Source organism: Pithys albifrons, chromosome 7 (genome assembly GCF_047495875.1).
Source record: "Pithys albifrons albifrons isolate INPA30051 chromosome 7, PitAlb_v1, whole genome shotgun sequence".
In the NCBI taxonomy this organism is placed as follows: Eukaryota; Metazoa; Chordata; class Aves; order Passeriformes; family Thamnophilidae; genus Pithys; species Pithys albifrons.
Window position 1 is genome coordinate 1,693,458 of NC_092464.1, and position 6,957 is coordinate 1,700,414.

Sequence of the window (6,957 nt, forward strand, 5' to 3'; positions counted from 1 at the left end):
CCTCAGGTTGCTGTTTCTTGGAGTAAATCCTTTGGATTTCGTCCCCTGGTGCCATCCCTGCTCCCCAAAGTGGCACAGCATCCCTGCCATGCCCTCAGGCTGCTGTTTCTTGGAGCAAATCCTTTGGATTCCATCCCCTGGTGCCATCCCCGCTCCCCACAGTGGCACAGCATCCCTGCCATGCCCTCAGGCTGTTATTCCTTGGAGCAAATCCTTTGGATTCTGTATCCTGGTGCCATCCCTGTTCCCCACAGTGGCACAGCATCCCTGCCATGCCCTCAGGCCGTTATTCCTTGGAGCAAATCCTTTGGATTCTGCCCACTGGTGCCATCCCTGTTCCCCATAGTGGCACAGAATTCCTGCCATGCCCTCAGGCCGTTATTCCTTGGAGCAAATCCTTTGGATTCTGTATCCTGGTGCCATCCCCACTCCCCACAGTGGCACAGCATCCCTGCCATGCCCTCAGACTGTTATTCCTTGGAGCAAATCCTTTGGATTCTGTCCCCTGGTGCCATCCCTGTTCCCCACAGTGGCACAGCATCCCTGCCATGCCCTCAGACTGTTATTCCTTGGAGCAAATCCTTTGGATTCTGCCCTTCCCCTGGTGCCATCCCTGTTCCCCACAGTGGCACAGCATCCCTGCCATGCCCTCAGACTGTTATTCCTTGGAGCAAATCCTTTGGATTCCGTCCCTTGGTGCCATCCCTGTTCTCCACAGTGGCACAGCATCCCTGCCATGCCCTCAGGCCGTTATTCCTTGGAGCAAATCCTTTGGATTCTGCCCTTCCCCTGGTGCCATCCCTGCTCCCCACAGTGGCACAGCATCCCTGCCATGCCCTCAGGCCGTTATTCCTTGGAGCAAATCCTTTGGATTCTGCCCTTCCCCTGGTGCCATCCCTGTTCCCCACAGTGACACAGCAGCCCTGCCATGCCCTCAGGCTGTTATCCCTTGGAGTAAATCCTTTGGATTCCGTCCCTTGGTGCCATCCCTGCTCCCCACAGTGGCACAGAATTCCTGCCATGCCCTCAGGCCGTTATTCCTTGGAGCAAATCCTTTGGATTCTGTCCCCTGGTGCCATCCCTGTTCCCCACAGTGGCACAGCATCCCTGCCATGCCCTCAGGCTGTTATTCCTTGGAGTAAATCCTTTGGATTCTGTATCCTGGTGCCATCCCTGTTCCCCACAGTGGCACAGAATTCCTGCCATGCCCTCAGGCCGTTATTCCTTGGAGCAAATCCTTTGGATTCTGCCCACTGGTGCCATCCCTGTTCCCCACAGTGGCACAGCATCCCTGCCATGCCCTCAGGCTGCTATTCCTTGGAGCAAATCCTTTGGATTCTGCCCACTGGTGCCATCCCTGTTCCCCACAGTGGCACAGCATCCCTGCCATGTCCTCAGGCTGTTATCCCTTGGAGCAAATCCTTTGGATTCTGCCCACTGGTGCCATCCCTGTTCCCCACAGTGGCACAGAATTCCTGCCATGCCCTCAGGCCGTTATTCCTTGGAGCAAATCCTTTGGATTCTGTCCCCTGGTGCCATCCCCACTCCCCACAGTGGCACAGCATCCCTGCCATGCCCTCAGGTTGCTGTTTCTTGGAGCAAATCCTTTGGATTCCATCCCCTGGTGCCATCCCCGCTCCCCACAGTGGCACAGCAGCCCTGCCATGCCCTCAGGCCGTTATTCCTTGGAGCAAATCCTTTGGATTCTGTATCCTGGTGCCATCCCTGTTCCCCACAGTGGCACAGCAGCCCTGCCATGCCCTCAGGCCGTTATTCCTTGGAGTAAATCCTTTGGATTCTGTATCCTGGTGCCATCCCTGTTCCCCACAGTGGCACAGCATCCCTGCCATGCCCTCAGACTGTTATTCCTTGGAGCAAATCCTTTGGATTCTGCCCTTCCCCTGGTGCCATCCCTGCTCCCCACAGTGGCACAGCATCCCTGCCATGCCCTCAGACTGTTATTCCTTGGAGCAAATCCTTTGGATTCTGCCCTTCCCCTGATGCCATCCCTGTTCCCCACAGTGGCACAGCATCCCTGCCATGCCCTCACGCTGCTATTCCTTGGAGCAAATCCTTTGGATTCTGTATCCTGGTGCCATCCCTGTTCCCCACAGTGGCACAGCAGCCCTGCCATGCCCTCAGGCCGTTATTCCTTGGAGCAAATCCTTTGGATTCTGCCCTTCCCCTGGTGCCATCCCTGTTCCCCACAGTGACACAGCAGCCCTGCCATGCCCTCAGGCTGTTATCCCTTGGAGTAAATCCTTTGGATTCCGTCCCTTGGTGCCATCCCTGCTCCCCACAGTGGCACAGAATTCCTGCCATGCCCTCAGGCCGTTATTCCTTGGAGCAAATCCTTTGGATTCTGTATTCTGGTGCCATCCCTGCTCCCCACAGTGGCACAGCATCCCTGCCATGCCCTCAGGCTGTTATTCCTTGGAGCAAATCCTTTGGATTCTGTCCCCTGGTGCCATCCCTGTTCCCCACAGTGGCACAGCATCCCTGCCATGCCCTCAGGCTGTTATTCCTTGGAGTAAATCCTTTGGATTCTGTATCCTGGTGCCATCCCTGTTCCCCACAGTGGCACAGAATTCCTGCCATGCCCTCAGGCCGTTATTCCTTGGAGCAAATCCTTTGGATTCTGCCCACTGGTGCCATCCCTGTTCCCCACAGTGGCACAGCATCCCTGCCATGCCCTCAGGCTGCTATTCCTTGGAGCAAATCCTTTGGATTCTGCCCACTGGTGCCATCCCTGTTCCCCACAGTGGCACAGCATCCCTGCCATGTCCTCAGGCTGTTATCCCTTGGAGCAAATCCTTTGGATTCTGCCCACTGGTGCCATCCCTGTTCCCCACAGTGGCACAGAATTCCTGCCATGCCCTCAGGCCGTTATTCCTTGGAGCAAATCCTTTGGATTCTGTCCCCTGGTGCCATCCCCACTCCCCACAGTGGCACAGCATCCCTGCCATGCCCTCAGGTTGCTGTTTCTTGGAGCAAATCCTTTGGATTCCATCCCCTGGTGCCATCCCCGCTCCCCACAGTGGCACAGCAGCCCTGCCATGCCCTCAGGCCGTTATTCCTTGGAGCAAATCCTTTGGATTCTGTATCCTGGTGCCATCCCTGTTCCCCACAGTGGCACAGCAGCCCTGCCATGCCCTCAGGCCGTTATTCCTTGGAGTAAATCCTTTGGATTCTGTATCCTGGTGCCATCCCTGTTCCCCACAGTGGCACAGCATCCCTGCCATGCCCTCAGACTGTTATTCCTTGGAGCAAATCCTTTGGATTCTGCCCTTCCCCTGGTGCCATCCCTGCTCCCCACAGTGGCACAGCATCCCTGCCATGCCCTCAGACTGTTATTCCTTGGAGCAAATCCTTTGGATTCTGCCCTTCCCCTGATGCCATCCCTGTTCCCCACAGTGGCACAGCATCCCTGCCATGCCCTCACGCTGCTATTCCTTGGAGCAAATCCTTTGGATTCTGTATCCTGGTGCCATCCCTGTTCCCCACAGTGGCACAGCAGCCCTGCCATGCCCTCAGGCCGTTATTCCTTGGAGCAAATCCTTTGGATTCTGCCCACTGGTGCCATCCCTGTTCCCCACAGTGGCACAGCATCCCTGCCATGCCCTCAGGCTGTTATTCCTTGGAGCAAATCCTTTGGATTCCATCCCCTGGTGCCATCCCTGCTTCCCACAGTGGCACAGCATCCCTGCCATGCCCTCAGGCTGCTATTCCTTGGAGCAAATCCTTTGGATTCTGCCCACTGGTGCCATCCCTGTTCCCCACAGTGGCACAGCATCCCTGCCATGCCCTCAGACTGTTATCCCTTGGAGTAAATCCTTTGGATTCTGTATCCTGGTGCCATCCCTGTTCCCCACAGTGGCACAGCAGCCCTGCCATGCCCTCAGGCCATTATTCCTTGGAGTAAATCCTTTGGATTCTGCCCTTCCCCTCTTCCCTTTGCCCTGTGGTCTCCATGAGCAGAAGCTCTGAGGTGACCTGGCTCACAGCTCCTCCACACAACCCCCCTGTGGCTCCAACAATCCCAGGCTGTTCCCATAAACTGGGCTGGCATTCTCATCCTGGGAGAACTTTATTTAGCCTTCCCTTTGCCCACGGCCCACACTTTGCCACCCACAAACCTCCGTGCCACGAACCACGTCTGCCCTTGAACCTCCTTCCAGCAGCAGTTTTGGTTCTCCTGGAACCAAACCCATCCCCTGGCTCTGTCTCTGCAGCTCTTCTGGGGTTTTATGTCTGAAATCTTCACTTTTGTGGCCAGCTGGGGCTGAATTTGGCATCTTGTTCTTTCTGCATTATTTATTAGTGTATCTTTTCTGCTTCCCTCTCAGTGTTGGCACACTGGGCAGAGCAGGCTGGGCAGCTGGCACTGCCCCTGAAGTGCTCACCTGGCTCTGGGTGTCACCTTGGGAAGAATCCCTTCAATCCATGCCCCCCCTGTCCCAAAGAGCAGCAATGGGAATCCCTGGGGATGTGGCAGCAGCTCCTGAATTCCCAAGCCTGTGGATCAGCCGTGCTGTGTCCTCAGTTATGGGTGAACATCCCAGCCCATTTCTTTGGGATAAGGAGAACTCCAAAGTGGGCAAAGGCGGCCTCTGATTCCCTGAGCAGCCACAGCATCCTAAACTTTGCAGCTGTGAGGCCAATTATTCCCAGAGAATCATAAACACCAGAGTGATTTGGGTTGGAAGGGACCTGAAAGATCAGCTCATTCCATGGGCAGGGAAATCTTCCACCATCCCAGGTTGCTCCAAACTCATCCAACCTGGCCTTGGACACTCCCAGAGATGGGGCAGCCACAGCTGCTCTGGGAAATCCATCCCAGCCTCTCACCACACCCCTAGTCAAGAATTCCTTCCCAATATCCCATCCAAGTCTCCCCTATTTTACTTTAAATCCACCCAACTCGTGCCTCTGTCCCTCTTCATTCTAAGGCCCCTTTAGGTCCTGGAAGGCACCGAGACCCTGCTGGGAGTCAAGTCTTATTATTTACATATAAAAAGGGTCTAAAAGCATCAGGAGATGACACCAGGTTACCATCTCCACCTTGGGCATGTGGCCAACACATGACATTTATCCTGAATTCACTGGCTGATACTTAATCCTGATTTCCTTCATGTCTCCAGGGTGCCCAGAAACCAGCTTTGCTCCAGAGAGGAGCAACAAGGCTGGAGAAGGGACTGGAGCACAAGTGCTGTGGGGAGAGGCTGAGGGAGCTGGGGGTGTTCAGCCTGGAGAAGAGGAGGCTCAGAGGTGACCTCAGCACTGTCTGGAACTGCCTGAAGGGAAGTTCTGGCCAGCTGGGGGTTGGTCTCTTCTCCCAGGCACTCAGCAATAGGACAAGGGGGCACGATGGGCTCAAGCTCTGCCAGGGGAAATTGAAGTTGGAGATGAGAAAGAAATTCTTTGCAGAGAGAGTGCTCAGGGATTGGAATGGGCTGCCCAGAGAGGGGGTGGATTCCCCATCCCTGGAGGGTTTTCAGCTGAGCTTGGCCGTGGCACTGAGTGCCATGATCTGGTAAAGGGACTGGAGTTGGACCAAGGGTTGGACTTGATGATGTCGGAGGGCTTTTCCAACCCAATCCATTCTATGGATGTGACACTGAGTGAGAATCCACATCTTTATCCAACCCCACTCTGTGACCTGGGCTGGTGATCACAGTGAGGTTGGATCAAGGGTTGGACTTGATGATCTCAGAGGTCTCTTCCAACCCAACTGAGAAGGCCAACAAGGTTGGAGAAGGGACTGGAGCACAAGTGCTGTGGGGAGAGGCTGAGGGAGCTGGGGGTGTTCAGCCTGGAGAAGAGGAGGCTCAGAGGTGACCTCAGCACTGTCTGGAACTGCCTGAAGGGAAGTTCTGGCCAGCTGGGGGTTGGTCTCTTCTCCCAGGCACTCAGCAATAGGACAAGGGGGCACGATGGGCTCAAGCTCTGCCAGGGGAAATTGAAGTTGGAGAGCAGAAAAAAATTCTTTGCAGAGAGAGTGCTCAGGGATTGGAATGGGCTGCCCAGAGAGGGGGTGGATTCCCCATCCCTGGAGGTTTTTCAGCTGAGCTTGGCCGTGGCACTGAGTGCCATGATCTGGTAAAGGGACTGGAGTTGGACCAAGGGTTGGACTTGATGATCTCAGAGGTCTTTTCCAACCCAATCCATTCTATGGATGTGGCACTGAGTGAGAATCCACCATGTCTTGATCCAACCCTACTGTGATCACCACTCCGTGCCCTGGGCTGGTGATCACAGTAGGGTTGGATCAAGGGTTGGACTTGATGATCTCGAAGGTCTTTTCCAACCCAATCCATTCTGTGATTCTGTGGATGTGACACTGAGTGAGAATCCACCACATCTTGATCCAACTCCACTGTGAGAATCCACCATGTCTTGAAAAAGGGAAGGAGATGGAAAAAGGGAAGGAGATGGAAAAAGGGAAAGAGATGAGATGGAAAAAGGGAAGGAGATGGAAAAAGGGAAAGAGATGAGATGGAAAAAGGGAAGGAGATGGAAGAAGGGAAGGAGATGGAAAAAGGGAAGGGGGTGGAAAAAGGGAAGGAGATGGAAAAAGAGGAGATGGAAAAAGGGAAGGGGATGGAAAAAGGGAAAGAGATGGAAAAAGGGAAATAGAAGGAAAAAGGGAAAGAGATGGAAAAAGGGAAGGAGATGGAAAAAGGGAAGGGGATGGAAAAAGGGAAAGAGATGGAAAAAGGAAAATAGAAGGAAAAAGGGAAAGATGGAAGAAGGGAAGGAGACAGAAAAAGGGAAGGAGATGAGATGGAAAAAGGGAAGGAAATGGATAAAGAGGAGATGGAAAAAGCGAAGGAGATGGGAAGGAGATGGAAAAAGGGAAAGATGGAAGAAGGGAAGGAGACAGAAAAAGGGAAGGAGATGGAAAAAGGGAAGGAAATGGAAAAAGGGAAGGAGATGGAAAAATGAAAAGAGATGAAA